The 19,749-nt window shown below is 44.3% G+C and overlaps 1 protein-coding gene across 1 annotated transcript in view; it reads left to right on the top strand.

Annotated features, from left to right (window-relative positions):
* The window catches only part of TRIM2 (tripartite motif containing 2), a 248,119-nt gene that overhangs the window by 134,456 nt on the left and 93,914 nt on the right, over positions 1-19,749 (top strand). The window lies entirely within an intron of this gene.

The following is a 19,749-nucleotide window of genomic DNA, read 5'->3' as shown; positions in this document are numbered from 1 at the left end:
TTGTTGACGGTCTGCTTTTTCCGTATGCTGGTGTATTAGGGTCTGCCCAGTGTAATATTTATGGTACAGTAAGGTTCTGAGTGTGTTTTTGCACAAAGTTGTGCATAGTGTTTTGCAGTTGAGCGATTGTGGTTAGTGTGTGCTTTGAGCAACACTTTATTCATTGACATATGATACATATCTAGTATCTAAATTTAATAAAAGGTATTGTGATTATTTTATTTTTACTTATTTTTTTTCTGTGTGCTGTCAGACAATTATGGATGTAAGCCCCACCCCTGGCCACCTATGAGTGTGGCTATTCTTATGTTCTTAATAAGACATACACTCCACAACAATAAAGTGACAGCAAATGGTGTCAAACTTGCCTCTTGGTCTCCACTGTATGCTGTCACTCCTGTCCTCCTGCATTTCTCAGTTCTGTTTTCCTCCCTTGAATGGGTTTGGCACCCTCTGGTTCTCTCTGCTCCTCTGTGTCTCTTTTTTTATGGACTGACTTGATTAGGAAGTCGGCAAACTCAGGTAAGTAATTATTTTCCACCTTTTCTCAGCTTACTAGAGTCAGTCACACAATCACTGTTAGTAATCTCCCTTTGCCCGATACCCCGGCTCAGTATTTTTGCTCCAAAGTTCATTCACTGCAAACTGCTTTTTCCTCTGTTCCTTGGATCCCATATCTCCTCCTGCATCTCTGGTTTGTTTATGTTTGTTGGTCATTTGATATACCGCCTGTCACAACAAGCAAAGCGGGTTTTCAATATAATTAAAATGGAAAAAAAAAGAATTCCAAAATACAGTGCAAAGACAATAGGCAAAAATGATAAGGAGAAGAGAGAGAAAAATAAACATTCAACGGCTCAGCTAACAACTGAGTCATGCTGAAGCAACCGGAAAGGTTTTAGTAAAGAAATTAAGTAAACAGATTTAGCATGAATTGAAAGAGGCAGGGCATTCCAAGAGGGAAGGGGCAATGCAGAAAAAAGGTACTATGTCCAAGATTAGATTTATTTGATATACCGCCATAAAAGACAAGCCATCCAGGCAGTTTACAATAATAAACTTAAACAACAAAAAAAGAAAAGGAACTCCAATGAAGAAATAGGAAAGCAGAGGAGAAGGAAAAAAAAAAGCAAGAATATAAATGGTATAAGCTTCGCCAGTGATCCCACGGGACATACCCCCAATGCAAGCCAAGAGTGGCAAGGGGAAAAAAGTTCATACAATAAAAGCCTTTTGAAATAAGTATATTTTAAATCTTGATTTAAAACTGGAAATAGAAGTCTCCAGACGAAGATCCAAGGGGAGCCCATCCCACAATGTTGGGCCCGCCACATGAAACATGGACTTGTGAAATACATTGTGAAGAATCTGATGAAAGATGGGAACTAAAAAAAAATTGTTCTGATTTGAAGATTGAAGAGTGCGAGGGGGAACATACGGGAGTAAATATCCTGAAAGAAATGACGGTAAACCAGTGTGAAAAAATTATACTTACTAAAACCAAAATTTTATACTTCAACCTGTATTGCACAGGAAGGCAATGTTCTGTGCGTAGCAGTTGGATAACATCTTGAAATTTTTGTGCCCCCCAAAGCAGCTTAATTGGCAGTATTTTGCACTATTTTCAGCCATTACAATAATCAAAGTATGTCAGGACATATGTCTAGTAGATTCAAGCTTAGAGCAATAAACCGAAAGGGCGACCAGGCAGTGTAAATCTGCAGAACGAAGAGACCGGGAGGGGACATAATGTGTTAAAGAAGAACATAGGATGGGGAAACTGTGTGAAGGACCTTATGCGTAAGTGTCAGAATCTTGTGCTGAACACCATAAGAGACTGGTAACCAGTGGATTCTAGACGAAAGGGGAGTAACCCAGTCAACCTCTGGGCAAGTCACTTAACCCTCCATTGCCCCATGTAAGCCGCATTGAGCCTGCCATGAGTGGGAAAGCGCAGGGTACAAATGTAACAAAAATAAAATAGATACTATTGGAGATTCTACATGGAATGTTGCTATTCCACTAGCAACATTCCATGTAGAAGGCTGCGCAGGCTTCTGCTTCTGTGAGTCTGACGTCCTGCACGTACGTGTAGGACGTCAGACTCACAGAAGCAGAAGCCTGCGCAGCCACATTGGTGATCTGCAAGGGCCGACTTGTACATGGAATGTTGCCAATGGAGGAGTGGCCTAGTGGTTAGAGTGGTGGACTTTGGTCCTGGGGAACTGGGTTCGATTCCCATTGCAGGCACAGGCAGCTCCTTGTGACTCTGGGCAAGTCACTTAACCCTCCATTGCCCCATGTAAGCCGCATTGAGCCTGCCATGAGTGGGAAAGCGCAGGATACAAATGTAACAAAAATAAAATAGATACTATTGGAGATTCTACATGGAATGTTGCTACTATTGGAGATTCTACATGGAATGTTGCTATTCCACTAGCAACATTCCATGTGGAAGGCTGCGCAGGCTTCTGTTTCTGTGAGTCTGACGTCCTGCACGTACGTGCAGGACGTCAGACTCACAGAAGCAGAAGCCTGCGCGGCCACATTGGTGATCTGCAAGGGCCGACTTCTACATGAAATCTCAAATAGTAGCAACAGTGGAGGAGTGGCCCAGTGGTTAGGGTGGTGGACTTTGGTCCTGAGGAACTGAGTTCGATTCCCACTTCAGGCACAGGCAGTTCCTTGTGACTCTGGACAAGTCACTTAACCCTCCATTGCCCCATGTAAGCCGCATTGAGCCTGCCATGAGTGGGAAAGCACCGGGTACAAATGTAACAAAAAAAAAAAAAACCTTGCCTGCACAACACAGAAGTTAGACTGCTATGTTTTGTATTGTCTGGAGTCTTTTGAGCCTAATTATTATTATTATTATTATTACATTTGTACCCCGCGCTTTCCCACATATTGCAGGCTCTTTGCGGCTTACATAGTAAATATAATTACAGTTACAATTACAAAGTCTTGAAGGAGATTATTATAAGTAGTGAGTGGGGTTTTGAGGATATAAAGTAGTTCCCTTTGGATATCATTTAATTTGCTGTCTCTCCATTCTCTTACTGCATTTCTTGCTAAAATGAACCTCGCTGTATGTTCTCCTGATCCTATCCTCACTAGCTGATTTAATCTGCTTTCTCTTGGCCTGTTGCCGTGTGCCCAATGTTGTATTCAGCACAAGATTCTGATGCTTACATATAAGGTCCTTCATACAGGCTCCCCATCCTATGTTCTTTTTCTTACACCTTATGTCCTCTCCCGGTCTCTTCGTTCTGCAGATTTATACCACGTGGAGGGGCATAATCGAACTGGGCGCCCATGTTTTCCTGAGGACGTCCTCGCAGGATGTCCCCACGAAGGGACAGGGAAACACATATTATCGAAACAAGATGGGCGTCCATCTTTTGTTTTGATAATACGGCCGGGGACGCCCAAATCTCAACATTTAGGTTGACCTTAGAGATGGTCGTCCTTAGAGATGTTCGTCCCTGGTTTTTGGCGATAATGGAAACCAAGGACGCCCATCTCAGAAACGACCAAATCCAAGCCATTTGGTCGTAGGAGGAGCCAGCATTCGTAGTGCACTGGTCCCCCTGACATGCCAGGACACCAACCAGGCACCCTAGGGGGCTCTGCAGTGGACTTCATAAATTGCTCCCAGGTGCATAGCTCCCTTACCTTGGGTGCTGAGGCCCCCAACCCCCCCCCCCCCCCAAAAAAAAAAAACCCACTCCCCACAACTGTACAACACTACCATAGCTCTAAGGGGTGAAGGGGGGCACCTTAATGTGGGTACAGTGGGTTTCTGGTGGGTTTTGAAGGGCTCACATTTACCACCACAAGTGTAACAGGTAGGGGGGATGGGCCTGGGTCTGCCTGCCTGAAGTGCACTGCACCCACTAAAACTGCTCCAGGGACCTGCATACTGCTGTCAGGGAGCTGGGTATGACATTTGAGGCTAGCATAGAGGCTGGCAAAAAATATTAAACATTTTTTTTAGGGTGGGAGGGGGTTAGGGCCCACTGGAGGAGTAAGAGGAGGTCATTCCCGATTCCCTCCGGTGGTCATCTGATCAGTTCGGGCACCTTTTTGAGGCTTGGTCTCAAGAAAAAATGAACCAAGTAAAGTCGGCCAAGTGCTCGTCAGGGACACCCTTCTTTTTTCCATTATTGACTGAGGACGCCCATCTGTTAAGCACGCCCCAGTCCCGCCTTCGCTATGCTTCTGACACGCCCCCATGAACTTTGGTCGTCCCCGCGATGGAAAGCAGTTGAGGATGCCCAAAATCGTCTTTCGATTATGCCAATTTGGGCGACCCTGGGAGAAGGACGCCCATCTTGCGATTTGTGTCAAAAGATGGGTGCCCTTCTCTTTCGAAAATAAACCTGCTAGTCCCCCTTTCAGTTTATTGCTCTAAGCTTGAATCTACTAGCCATATGTCCTGACATACTTTGATTATTATAATGGCTGCAAATAATGCAAAATACCAAACTTTCCAAAAACACCTAAAAGCCCACTTGAATCGCTAACAAAAACTGAACAAAGCACATGTGGACTCTTAACGTCAATGTAATGTTAGCTGTTGTAAACTGTAAGCCACCTTGAAGCGACAATCCGATTGGAAAATGTGGGGTACAAATGCAGTAAATAAAATAAATAAATTGTCACTAACAGAATTTCTATGGGTTTTGTTCCTCCTTCGTGGAGGGTTGCTATTGTTCATCCTATATGGAAGAAGGCTTTAATGGATATCACTGTCCCAGCAAAGTACTGTTTTATCTCTATCCTCTTATTCTTTTCAAAACTAACTGAATTTGTTATTGTCTCACAGTTGCAATCCCACATTGTATTAATATTTGCATTGTCAATTAGGTTTTCATTCTGGTTTTAGCAACTAGACTATGCTTACTGCCTTCCTGAATGAAGTTCTTGGTAAACTGGATTAAGGCTTTATTGTACTTGCAGTATCTCTAGACCATAGGTGTCCAACCTCAGCCCTTACCCAGTCAGATTTTCAGGATTTCTGCAATGATTATGCATGAGATCTATATAAATACAGTGGAGGCAGTGCGTGCAAATAGATTTCATGCATATTTATTGGAGAAATCCTGAAAACCCAACTGGATTGAGGACTGAGGTTGGACACCCTTTTCTCTAGACCTTTCAGCCTCATTTGATCTGGTTCGCAGCACTCTAATATTTCAGTACCTTTTTTATTTAGGTATTTCAGGTTTTGTTTTTGATTGGTTTGCCTCTTTTTTTTTTTTTTTTTTTTTTTGCAACATTGTTCCTTTCAAATTCTTATGTCAGCATCTCTGTCTGCTGTATATCCTGTCACTTACGGAGTTCCTCAGGGCTCCATTCTTTCCCTAACCTTTATGCAATTTTTTTCTTTGCTCCTTGGCTATGCTCAGACAGACTCATGCATCAGCGCCTAGTACAGTCCCTACGAAGTAGGGAAGGGACGTAGGTCAACCAAAAACTAGTTAGTCATACTTGTTTTTGGTTGACCTATGTCCCGTCCCTACTTCGTTGGACTGTACGTCTCTCTGTAGAGGATCATTCCTTGTTCTTCAGGCATCAGCACTTAGTACTACACTGATGACATTCTCCTCATTCAGTATGCCACTGTTGAGTCCCTCAACCTTCTTTCCCTTCAGATTGCTTGAAGGATGCTGCCACTTGGCTTCATGACCATCATCTTGTCTTAAACCCAACTAAAACTACTGTCTGTTGGCTTACCGGTCATTCTCCCCAACAGATCTTAGTCCTACTCTTTGCCTGTGTCTCTTGTTGAATCCTTTCAGTACCTAGGAGTGATTCTGGACTCCAGGCTTTCTTTTTCTCAACAGATTTCATTGGTACTGCATTCAGATTTTCTAGCTATGCAACAGCTGAGGTTGGTCCATAGCTATTTATACAGTGATGTATTGCATACATTATTCCATGCCTTTATTCCTCCCGATATGGCTACTGCAATGTGTTCTATGCAGGAATTACAAAGTCTGAGTTGAAGAGACTGAAAACCCTACAAAACACTTCTGTCCATGTTTTCTGTCAAGCTAAGAAGTGGGATCCTATCACTCCTCTCCTTCAGTTGCATTGGTTGCTTAGGATCAAATTTGAGATACTGACACTTATTCACAAAGCATTGCACATTGGTGTCTTCAATTGCTTGGCTTCCCTTACGATTCCCTATGTTCCTACCCAATCCCTTTGTTACCACAATGACCCTAGAGGTTGGTGTTCCCTGGCCCTTCTGATTCTTGCTGGGAGTCTACCAGCCTAATGTCTTCTTTTTTATGGCACCACCCCTTTGGAATGCTTTACCTCTTTCTCTGTGTGCAAAAGTGTCATATAAATGGTTTAGGTCAGCTGTAAAGATACATTTTTTTTTTCAAATGGCCCTTGCAGATTAGGGTTGAGGGGGTTATAAGTAGTTTCATAGTCTATTACTGTCCTGCCTTTATCCTTCACTGGACAGTTTTGCTGTCAACTGGAAGGGCTTAGGGTTCCTGTCTCAGAGTTAACAAAGTTTGAATAAGTTCTCTGTGTGCCTGTAGGCTTTCTTATTATTTTATGCATTTCCTTTCTTTCTTTTATTTTAGGTGTTGTAAACTGTTTTGACTTGCAACATAAATAAGATGGTATATTAAGATTAAATAAATGATAAACGACCTTTGGCAGCCCCTGGTTCCCCTCTGATATTTGATGCTTTTAACAGTAGAACATGAGGTATGCCCTGTCCTCCGCTCCTGCTCCTTCCTTTATGTGCCGTTATTCTATGCATAATTAATCAAAATATGCTCAGCTTCAATCCTATTTTCAACATATATTTTTATCGTAGCTCACTGAGTTCAAAATCACAGTGTTATCTTATAAATATTTTTATACATCTATAAAGGATCTCTCAGATCAGCGCACCCTCCCCTAATAAGGCTAAATGAGCCTAGCATATGTCTAAGAGGGGCGTAGCGCACTCGTCATTGATCCTTAAGTGTTCTTCATAACTTTTTACATATTTTTTTAAAAAACTTTTTATCTCTATTGTTTTCAATTATTACATCCAATATATTCATTGGGTTAAATAACATTTGCAAGTACTTAACTTATCCGTTTTTCTTATATTCAATATTCAATTATTTTTAACTTTCAAAGGCTGGAGACCAGATGTCACACCGACACAGATCCATGTTTCGCGTTATAAAACGCTGTTTCAAGGTAGTCTCCTGCATAAAAAGATTTTTTTAATCAGTGTATATATAATTCACACTATGCTTCAAACTACAAATAAACAAAACTCACCCCGCTCTTGTCAAATAGTCTCCATCTAAGATGGCCGACCTACCCTTACTACGGATTATATATCCGGTAACGTAAACTGACGTAAACTAGCGTATAGCGTCACTCTCAAACTCCCGGGCTGCCAGCTGATAAAGATTCAGAAATCAAGATAATCATAGAAGTTCCACTTTCATTATATATCGTTTATGTAAGAGTCTGCCAATCAATTTCACGATTTAATCCCGAAGGTTCAATCGTATCCAAAGTAAATATCCAGTATTATTGCTCTTTATAATTTAATATACTTTCAAGATCTCCTCCCTCCCACCCTTCTATAATTTGATCGATAATCCGCCATTGTAGATCTAAGATAGAATGATGATGATCCATCCAATGTTGAACTAGGGGTGCTTCCACTTTTTTATTTAGAATCCTAGACTTATGCTCCGTCAGTCTGATTCTTATCGGTCGCATACTACGCCCCACATAGATCTTCTTGCAGGGGCATTCAATAGCATATACTACCATCTTTGTGTTACAATTTGAATCCAATTTCAGAAACACTTGCTTACCTAAATGGGGATCAGTCCATAAAGGTCCTATTATAGCTGTAGTACACCATTGACAATGCTCACATCTGGTCTGCATAGCCGTAGATATCCTATTCGTGTTTCTATATATTTTCTTCCATGATAGCATTTCACCGATATTTTTAGATCGGGTAAAAGCTATCAGCGGCTTTTCATCAAAAAGTCCATCTATCTGGATAACATGCCAATGTGTCATGATGATCTGTATAATATATTTAGTCATAGATGAAAAAGGTAAGATACACACTGGTCGATTCTGCTCTTCATGATCCCTATAGGTTAATAATAACTCTCTCTGAGAAAAACGCGCCCTCAAGTATGCTCTCCGGATAATTTTCATCGGATATCCCCGAGTTTCAAACTTTTTTATAAGATTTTTATAAGATATTACAGATCCAATAATTAATACCTTCTCTAAACTTGTTCTGTATGACTTACAAAAGCTAGAGAGAGATACCATCATAAATAAAACTATATATAATATTTCTAGAATAGAAAATGAAGCTTTACATAGTTTGAGTGCCCGTAAAGACATATATATATCACGGGCAGACAAGGGAGGTGCTATTGTCATCCAGACAGTGGAAAACTACCAAAAAGAAATGGAAAAACAATTGAAGGATATTAAATTTTATCAACAACTACAAGAGGACCCGAAAAATAATTTGATAGAAAAAATTCACGATCTAGTAGAACCAGCTCTACAACGAGGGATGCTCACGCAGAAGGAAGCTACTTTTTTGTGCTCTAAAAATCCTTCTACTCCTTATATCTATTTGTTACCAAAAATTCATAAAAATTTAGATACGCCCCCAGGGAGACCAATCGTATCTACAGTTAATACAGTTCTGTCCCCATTGTCTGACTTTATAGATTATTTTCTGCGAGATGAAGTGAAGAAAATTTCATCATTTATACAAGACTCTTCTCATATGCTAAAATTATTAAATGACATACACGATATTCCAGAAGAATCTTGGCTAGTCACACTTGATGTGACAGCCCTATACACTAATATACCACAAGAGATAGCCCTAATGATTATCGAGACTGTTCTACAACAACGGAATCCGAATCCTCGGATCTCGACCTCCTTTCTACTAGAACTTGCAAAGTTAGTTATTACATCTAACTATTTTTGGTATAACTATAAGTATTTTAAACAAATACATGGGGTCGCCATGGGAGCGACGTTAGCTCCTTCAATAGCGAAATTTATACATGGACCATTTTGAGACATCTTATATATATCCATCTGAATCTTTTAAATCCCGGATACATACTTGGAAGAGATATCTGGATGATATTTTTTTTATTTGGCTAGGTACACAGGATGAACTTCAGGACTTTATGGAATGGATTAACTCCATAAATGAAAATTTAAAATTAACAGCTACGTTTCATCAGAATTTCATTGATTTTTTAGATATCCATATAATGAAGCAGAATGGAGATATTATAACATCTATATACTGTAAACAAACAGATCGAAATAATTATCCTCATTATAATAGTTTTCATCCTGTGCATTTGAAAAATAATTTACCTATAAGCCAGTTCCTTCGTTTACGGAGACTTTGTTCATCACTGGAGGATTTTAAATATCATTCAAATAATCTTATAAAAAAGTTTGAAACTCGGGGATATCCGATGAAAATTATCCGGAGAGCATACTTGAGGGCGCGTTTTTCTCAGAGAGAGTTATTATTAACCTATAGGGATCATGAAGAGCAGAATCGACCAGTGTGTATCTTACCTTTTTCATCTATGACTAAATATATTATACAGATCATCATGACACATTGGCATGTTATCCAGATAGATGGACTTTTTGATGAAAAGCCGCTGATAGCTTTTACCCGATCTAAAAATATCGGTGAAATGCTATCATGGAAGAAAATATATAGAAACACGAATAGGATATCTACGGCTATGCAGACCAGATGTGAGCATTGTCAATGGTGTACTACAGCTATAATAGGACCTTTATGGACTGATCCCCATTTAGGTAAGCAAGTGTTTCTGAAATTGGATTCAAATTGTAACACAAAGATGGTAGTATATGCTATTGAATGCCCCTGCAAGAAGATCTATGTGGGGCGTAGTATGCGACCGATAAGAATCAGACTGACGGAGCATAAGTCTAGGATTCTAAATAAAAAAGTGGAAGCACCCCTAGTTCAACATTGGATGGATCATCATCATTCTATCTTAGATCTACAATGGCGGATTATCGATCAAATTATAGAAGGGTGGGAGGGAGGAGATCTTGAAAGTATATTAAATTATAAAGAGCAATAATACTGGATATTTACTTTGGATACGATTGAACCTTCGGGATTAAATCGTGAAATTGATTGGCAGACTCTTACATAAACGATATATAATGAAAGTGGAACTTCTATGATTATCTTGATTTCTGAATCTTTATCAGCTGGCAGCCCGGGAGTTTGAGAGTGACGCTATACGCTAGTTTACGTCAGTTTACGTTACCGGATATATAATCCGTAGTAAGGGTAGGTCGGCCATCTTAGATGGAGACTATTTGACAAGAGCGGGGTGAGTTTTGTTTATTTGTAGTTTGAAGCATAGTGTGAATTATATATACACTGATTAAAAAAATCTTTTTCCATATCATCAAGCTGATCAATCCATAGACTGGTGGGTTGTGTCCATCTACCAGCAGGTGGAGATAGAGAGCAAACTTTTGCCTCCCTATATGTGGTCATGTGCTGCCGGAAACTCCTCAGTATGTTCTCTATCTCAGCAGGTGGTGGTCACACACAGCAGCAGCTCTGGCTAGGCCTCCAAGCCTAATTTTTAGGTTTTGTTGAGTGCCTGGGGTTGAGGGCTCTTTTGAGCAAGTGCAAACCTGGTGGTGCCAGGTCCCTCCTTTTCTCCCCCCTCCCGCTGGCTCCGTTAAAAAAAAAAAAAATTTTAAACGTCTTTAAAGGCGTTTATTTCGACGTTTATTTAAGCGTCTATTGCAGCTACTCACTGGGACACCAGGTCGTTACAACTCGGAGCGGACAGCAGGTAATTTTTACCTTTTTATAGCGGGCGGGGGTTCCCCGATTCTTCTCCTCGTGGCACATGGCGTCGGAGGGCGAGGGCGCAAAGGGTCGCTCCCCGGGTCGCTTGAGCGCTTCTAGAGGGGATGCGGGGGTCTTAAAGCCTGATTCGCCCTTGTTGGGTGACAGTTTCGTGACCGATGAATGTCCCGGTCCTTCCTCCGGCGTGGCGGTTTTTCCCGCCATAAACGCCCATCCCCCGCTCCTCGCCTCCGCCATCTTGGCCGGCCACGCGGCTCGGACGGCTTCTTCTTGGGCCGCCCTTGAGGTTGGAGACATTAATGCCATGAACGCCCTTAATTTGGGCGACGGCACAGAAGCGGCTAAAGTTAAGAGCCGTTCTTCCCGCGCGGCTCCTTCGCGGAGTTTCGCGCCGGACGCCATTTTGGATGCGCAGCATGTCTCTCCCCCGCTGTTGCGAGCGCCGGTTGAGAGCGCGCCTAGGGCTGTTGCCCAGGCTGCGGGAGTGCACAGTCTGGGGGGTTTCTCCCCCGAGTTTGTTTTGCTGCTGCATCAGGCCTTCCTCATGCACAACGCTGCCCCCGCTCCCTCGTCTGGTAAAGAGGTTGAGGTTCCCAGAGGTAAACGCCCTCGGGTTGATTCCCAGGCCTTGGAGGAATTAGTCTCCTCCGATGTAGATGAGGGCAGCGTGTCTGAGGTCTCCCAACGGTCCTTTGCGGATTCCTTGGAGGAGACGGATCCCCGCTCGGATGGAGCGGATGACCCCTCTGCAGCGCGGCTTTTTCGCCCAGAGGATTTGCCCAACCTGTTGTTACAGGCCCTGGACACTTTGAAGATATCCTCTCCGGAGGACGTCTCTCCCTCAGCCCCTGTTGGCTCTGCCATTATGCTGGGGACGAAGCGCCCGCCTAGAACCTTCCACGTGCATGATGCCATGCACACCTTAATTTCGGCTCAATGGGATGTCCCAGAAGCGAGCCTTAAAGTGGCTAGGGCTATGTCCCGCCTCTATCCTTTGGCTGTGAGTGAACGTGAGGCCTATCTGTGGCCTACCGTGGATTCTTTAATCACTGCGGTGACTAAGAAAACGGCATTGCCGGTGGAAGGTGGCACGGCCCTAAAGGACGCCCAAGACAGGAGATTGGAGGCGGCCTTAAGGTCGTCCTTTGAGGCGGCTGCTTTAAGTTTGCAGGCCTCAGTTTGCGGCTCCTATGTGGCCAGGGCGTGCCTGACTATGGTGCAGCGGGCTTCCCCCTCGGATCATTCCTTGAGGGCTGATTGGCCAGCCCTGGAATCGGGCTTAGCCTATTTGGCAGACTTGCTGTATGATGTCTTGAGAGCCTCAGCTAAAGGCATGGCTCAGACAGTCTCTGCGCGGCGGTGGCTTTGGCTGAAACATTGGTCTGCTGACCACGCCTCTAAATCCCGCCTGGCTAGATTGCCTTTTAAAGGCAAGCTGCTCTTTGGGGTCGAGCTGGACAGAATCGTGACCGATCTCGGCACGTCTAAGGGCAAGAAGTTACCAGAGGTCAGGGCTCGGGCTAGTGCTCGTCCCGGTACCTCCAGAGGACGTTTTCAGGAAGCCCGTCGGTACCGCCCGGGCAGGTCGGGTTCTTCTGCCCCCTCTTCCTTTAAGAGGAATTTCTCCCCCAAGCAGCATTCCTTTCGCAGAGACCGCCGTCCCGGAGGTGCTCCCTCCGGTCCTCCCCCAGGGTCTCGTACCCAATGACGGGGTCTTGGTCCACGCCCCAGTGCAGATTGGAGGACGGCTGTCCTCGTTTCTGGGCGAGTGGACCACAATAACTTCAGACGCTTGGGTGCTGGAAGTCATCAGAGACGGCTACAAGCTAGAGTTCTGCCGACCCTTAAGAGACGGGTTTGTACTCTCTCCCTGCAAGTCTCCGGTCAAAGCTGTGGCAGTGCAGCAGACTTTGGACAATCTGATCCGCCTGGGTGCGGTCGTTCCGGTGCCAGAAAGTCAGCTTGGCAAGGGGCGTTACTCCATTTACTTTGTGGTACCAAAGAAAGGAGGTTCTGTCCGGCCTATCCTCGACCTCAAAGGGGTCAATCGGGCCTTGAAAGTGCGGCACTTTCGCATGGAGACTCTCCGCTCTGTTATAGCGGCAGTGAAGGCAGGGGAGTACCTGGCATCCTTGGACATCAAGGAAGCGTACCTGCATATTCCCATCTGGCCTCCTCATCAACGCTTTCTGCGTTTTGCAGTCCTGGGCCGACACTTCCAGTTCAGAGCCCTCCCGTTCGGGTTGGCTACTGCTCCGCGGACCTTTTCCAAAGTAATGGTGGTCATAGCGGCCTTCCTGCGAAAGGAAGGAGTACAAGTCCATCCTTATCTGGACGACTGGTTGATCCGAGCCCCCTCTTATGCAGAGTGCGGCAAAGCTGTGGACCGGGTAGTTGCTCTTTTGAGCTCCCTGGGATGGATCATCAACTGGGAGAAGAGCCAGCTGCGCCCGACTCAGTCCCTGGAGTATCTGGGAGTTCGATTCGACACCCAAGTGGGCAGAGTGTTCCTGCCAGACAATCGGATTGTCAAACTTCAGGCTCAGGTGGACCAGTTCCTAGTAGCCTCTCCTCTTCGGGCTTGGGACTATGTGCAGCTGTTGGGCTCTATGACGGCCACGATGGAAGTAGTGCCCTGGGCCAGGGCTCATATGAGACCACTACAACACTCCCTGCTGCAGCGCTGGACTCCGATGTCGGAGGATTATGCTGTGCGCCTTACCTTGGATCCAGCAGTGCGCAAGGCGCTGAGCTGGTGGATGCAGACAGACAAGTTGTCTGCGGGAATGCCTCTGGTGACCCCAGAGTGGATTGTCGTCACGACGGACGCCTCGTTGTCGGGCTGGGGAGCCCACTGCTTGGGAAGGACAGCGCAGGGGCTCTGGTCTCCTGCAGAAGCAAAGTGGTCTATCAACCTCCTGGAACTCAGAGCCATTCGGTTGGCGCTTTTGGAGTTCATCCCGGTACTGGTGTTGAAGCCTGTACGGGCCCTGTCGGACAATGCCACGGCTGTGGCCTATGTCAACCGCCAGGGAGGTACCAAGAGCGCCCCTCTAGCCAAGGAGGCTATGAATCTTTGCCAGTGGGCGGAAGCGAACCTGGAGCAGCTTTCAGCGGCCCACATTGCCGGAGTCATGAATGTCAAGGCGGACTTTCTCAGTCGCCATACCTTGGAGCCCGGAGAGTGGCAGCTATCTGCTCAGGCGTTCTTGGACATCACGAAGCGCTGGGGCCAGCCGAGCCTAGATCTGATGGCGTCATCGGCCAATTGCCAAGTGCCGCGCTTTTTCAGCAGAGGACGGGACCCTCGATCCCTGGGAGTAGATGCTCTCCTCCAACAGTGGCCGACACAAGAGCTCCTCTATGTGTTCCCGCCCTGGCCCATGTTGGGCAGGGTGCTAGACCGGGTGGCAAGGCATCCCGGCAGAGTAATCCTGGTGGGTCCGGATTGGCCCAGGCGTCCCTGGTATGCGGACTTGATCAGGCTCTCAGTCGACGATCCTCTGCGGCTGACAGTGGAGCAGGGCCTGTTACATCAGGGTCCCGTGGTGATGGAGGATCCCTCCCCCTTTGGTCTTACGGCCTGGCTATTGAGCGGCAGCGTCTGAGGAAGAAGGGCTTCTCAGACAAGGTTATCGCCACTATGCTAAGAGCGAGGAAGCGCTCTACTTCTACTGCTTACGCCAGGGTTTGGCGTATCTTTGCAGCGTGGTGTGAAGCAGGCTCTCTTTCTCCCTTCACGGCTCCAATTTCTTCAGTGTTGGCGTTCCTGCAAGAAGGTCTGGAGAAAGGCCTGTCGCTCAGTTCCCTTAAAGTCCAGGTATTGGCTCTGGCTTGCTTCAGGGGCCGCCTGAAGGGTGCTTCCCTGGCTTCGCAGCCAGATGTGGTGCGCTTTCTCAAGGGAGTTAATCACCTGCGCCCTCCTCTGCACTCAGTGGTGCCTGCGTGGAATCTCAACCTGGTGCTAAGAGCATTGCAGAAGCCGCCGTTTGAACCCTTGTCGAGGGCATCTCTGAAAGACCTGACGTTGAAAGCAGTCTTTTTGGTGGCTATCACTTCAGCCAGAAGAGTTTCCGAGCTCCAGGCGCTCTCATGTCGAGAGCCTTTTCTGCAGTTCACTGAGGCAGGAGTGACTATTCGCACAGTGCCTTCCTTTCTGCCCAAGATTGTTTCTCGCTTCCATGTGAATCAGCAGCTCTGTCTCCCTTCCTTTCGTAGGGAGGACTACCCAGAGGAGTACTCTGCTCTTAAATATCTGGATGTGAGTCGAGTCATCATCAGATACTTGGAAGTGACCAATGATTTCCGGAAGTCGGATCATCTGTTTGTCCTGTTTGCAGGTCCTCGTAAGGGTCTGCAGGCTGCTAAGCCTACAGTGGCAAGATGGGTCAAGGAAGCCATTGCAGCGGCTTATGTGGCCGCGGGGAAGGTGCCGCCTATCCAGCTGAAGGCTCACTCCACAAGAGCTCAGGCGGCCTCGATGGCAGAGGCCGGTTCCGTCTCCTTGGAAGAGATATGCAAGGCGGCAACTTGGGCTTCGGCCCATACATTCTCCAAGCATTACCGCTTGACTGTGGCTGCTCGGGCGGAGGCCCGGTTTGGAGCTTCAGTGTTGCGGTCAGGGATTTCTAGGTCCCGCCCTGGGTGAGTACTGCTTCGGTACATCCCACCAGTCTATGGATTGATCAGCTTGATGATATGGAAGGTAAAATTATGTATAATCATACCTGATAATTTTCTTTCCATTAATCATAGCTGATCAATCCATAGCCCCTCCCAGATATCTGTACTGTTTTTATTCTGGTTGCATTTCAGGTTCAAGTTTAGTCTTCAGTTACTTCAGAAAGACTTCGTGTTCAAGTTTTTTCACTTGGATTCTTCAAGAGTTAAGACGAGTTTGTGTTACAGTGAGCTGCTGCATTCCTCTCCCCTCCGTTTTACGGGGCTGGATTGAGACTTAAATTCTGCCGGCACTCCTTCCCGCTTCGTGCGGCTGTAGGGCAGCTTTGTACCCCTCCCGCTTCGGCGGTGTTAGGGTCAGTCAGCTCCTTCCGCGGTTGCGGTTGCAGGATAAGCCAGATCCCCCCGCATCGGCGGGTGTGGTGTCCCTCCCCCGCTCCGCGGGGATGAGCTGGACGGATTCCCCTCCCCCACTTGTGTGGGGATGAGCTGGGTTAATTCCCCTCCCCCGTTTCGGCGGTGGTGAGCTGGGCAGAGTGTCCCTTCGTGGGTGTAATTCTCTAAGTGCTGAGTCCTGCGGATGGAGCTTTGATATCGACATACTGAGGAGTTTCCGGCAGCACATGACCACATATAGGGAGGCAAAAGTTTGCTCTCTATCTCCACCTGCTGGTAGATGGACACAACCCACCAGTCTATGGATTGATCAGCTATGATTAATGGAAAGAAAATTATCAGGTATGATTATACATAATTTTACCTTATGCAGGAGACTACCTTGAAACAGCGTTTTATAACGCGAAACATGGATCTGTGTCGGTGTGACATCTGGTCTCCAGCCTTTGAAAGTTAAAAATAATTGAATATTGAATATAAGAAAAACGGATAAGTTAAGTACTTGCAAATGTTATTTAACCCAATGAATATATTGGATGTAATAATTGAAAACAATAGAGATAAAAAGTTTTTTAAAAAAATATGTAAAAAGTTATGAAGAACACTTAAGGATCAATGACGAGTGCGCTACGCCCCTCTTAGACATATGCTAGGCTCATTTAGCCTTATTAGGGGAAGGTGCGCTGATCTGAGAGATCCTTTATAGATGTATAAAAATATTTATAAGATAACACTGTGATTTTGAACTCAGTGAGCTACGATAAAAATATATGTTGAAAATAGGATTGAAGCTGAGCATATTTTGATTAATTATTTTGTGAGCTCCCTTCAAGAAAAAAGTTTTTTGGTGCTTTTTGGTTATTCTATGCATGGCATGTCCCTTCTTAATTTTCCAGAGACTCAGTTCTCCTTTCAGTCCCATCTCCTCTCACACAAGGTTATCAGCATGGACTCTCACTTTCTCCTTCTCTACTTGTTGCATATGGAACCAGCAGTAGGGTTGCTCTCCTAACATCATTGGGATTCCCACTTCTGAGCCCCTCCTTAATTCTCTGTTAGGTGCCCTGTGCCTTGGAGTAGCTGAAACTCTGCCTTAAACCCTCTTTTCTGGGAATTAGGCCTCACTCCTGGTCTTTTTCTTCTTCTCTTCCCTGGTCTCTGAGGACCACTGCACTTCATGGGTCCCTTGATGGGAAACCCACTGCTTCTCCATCTATATCTTTACTGGACTCCCTTTAGGAAAGGAAGACCCTGGACACCTTCCTACACTCATTTTTGTACTTCTCTCCAATTCCAAAGAACACTTACTACATGAGTTTCCCAAAATAGTCTGCCCCTTATTACTTTGAGTGGCACTACTCTGGATCATGGATCCAGAAAGTTCCTCCTGTTATTGCAAGGAATGTACATTTTGGTGTTCTGCTAAAAATGCTTTAGCTGACCAGCCAGACAATATATTCTATGATTAGGTAGGGTTAATCCCCCTTGCCCACAACTGGTACAAAATGTTTTTCACTATCCAAGATGGTTTGCAGTCCCAGATAAATGGGAATATAACCCTCTGCAGTTTGGAGAGAGCTCTCTTTGGAACCTATGCTGGAAGTGCTGGAAAATGATACAAGAATCTTGCTAATATATTCATTTTGACAGCGGCCATTTGCCCCCCATCAAGATAAGCAACCTTCATGCCTCTTATGTATATCTTCCAGATCAGGAAACATCTTCATATATATTCTGAAATAGCTTGGAATAACTGAGCTCATAAAGTTAACCTACCATGATTGTAACTTGCACCCCCGAATACCAGTGTTGTTCTCGCCCTCTGAAGGTGTAATTTTATAAAATCATTTTCGTGGCAATATATGCATATAAAATAGTTCTTATAAAATACACCAGGTGTAAAAATATGCATGATGGCATGTACTTGCATAATTTTCCTGTAGGTGTTGCTAGGGGCGTAGTCTAGGCAGAGCACAGGAAGAGTGGTACGCATGTAGATTCTGAAATACCTTTATTTTCATTTATTTATTTATTTTCAAATTTTCTATTACACACTATCTGTAGGGTTCTAGTTGGATTACAGTTTAACAGGCACAGGTTAAAACACATAATACAACACAGACAAATCATAAAATACAATAAAAGCAGTCATGAAATATAAATTCAGGACATCAGTGGATCAAATTCAAGTATTCAAGCTGAATGCCTGACCAAACAAGAATGTCTTAAGAGCAACTTTAAAATCTTTCATGTCTTTCAATGAGAGGATAGTTAGCAGTAAAGCATTCCACATCATAGGACCAGCTACGTAAAATATAAAAGAACAGTATTCTTCCAAATAAATCATGCAAAAAGAAGAAACATCTAACACACAGGTAGTTGCTGCTGAGCACGGAGAATGTGCAGGTTGATGCAAATACAAAATAGATGATACAACCAGAGATATCTTGTTAATCAGTACCTTAAACACCAACAATAGAATCTTGTAGTGAATATGAAATTCAGTTGGTAACCAATGCAATAGCATCAGAACAGGAGTAATATGCTCTCACTGAGAGCGACCAGTAATCAGTCGTGCAGTGGCATTTTGCGCAATCTGCATTGACAATAGTAGGCATCCTCTTGAGCAACTGTAATGTCCACGCCTGCAATGTGGGCATGATCTGTGCTGGATTTATGCTAGTATTTTGTATGAATTTGTCCTTATAAAAAAGCTTAAATAGGTGACTTCCAGCCCATTTCACCTAGGTACCCTTTTATAAAATTTCCCACTTAAGAGGGAAGCTTCTTGGTGGAAGTCACTTAACCCTCCATTGCCTCAGGTTTAAACTTGGGGCCCTGTTTACTAAGCTGCTCTAGAGACGTTAGTGTTTTTAGCATGCGCTGTGTAGGCGCCAACAATATTCCTATGGGCGTCTACACAGCACACGCTAATTTCGTGCATGCGCACCGAAGTAAACAGGGCCCTTATATTGTAAGCCCTCCAGGGACAGGTAAATGTCTAGTGTACCTGAATGTACAGTAGTTGGGAAGTAAGGCCAGTTCCAGGTAGACTTCTATGGTCTGTGTCATGAAGATAGCAGAAACACAGGATGGGGTGGAGTGAGCTTTGACGGCAACTCTAGGAGGTTTGAAATAAGGCCTGTGTTGGGCAGACTTCTATGGTCTGCTCTATAAATGGCAAAGACAAGTCAGGATCAAGTATCAGTATTTTATATCACATTTATTAATCAACCTACATTGGTTACCCATTAATGCAAGAATTATTTATAAGGTTTTTTGTCTGGTATTTAAATGGGCATCTATATATTTGCGTGATTTGCTTTTTCGTTCCTTTTCTCAATTGACGTTTAAATTTAAGAGTAATAATATTCTTCTTTATCCTCCGGTACAACACTTATTATCTAAAAGAAATTATGATCGATCTTATTTAGCTGGTTTTTACTGGAATTCTTTGCCGCACGATTTAAGAATTGAGAAATCCTATATTTTATTTCATAAAAATCTTAAAATGTTATTGTTCAATGAACATTTAATTGTCCGATCTATTTAGATATATGTTAATTACTCTGTTAAATGAGTTACTTTGTTAAATGATAGTTTAAATAACTAGTTTAATTGATGTAATTGGTCTATGTTTGTATTGCTTATACTTGATGATGTGTTAATTTTATTTCTGTACACCGCTTTGAACCTGCAAAGGATTTGGCAGTTAACAAATGCGAGATTAGATTAGATATGCTAGGAGT

The sequence above is a fragment of the Microcaecilia unicolor genome, chromosome 2, assembly GCF_901765095.1.
Source record: "Microcaecilia unicolor chromosome 2, aMicUni1.1, whole genome shotgun sequence".
Taxonomy (NCBI): domain Eukaryota; kingdom Metazoa; phylum Chordata; class Amphibia; order Gymnophiona; family Siphonopidae; genus Microcaecilia; species Microcaecilia unicolor.
Note: the sequence above shows the minus strand (reverse complement) of the source record. Positions and strands in the feature narration are given on the sequence as shown.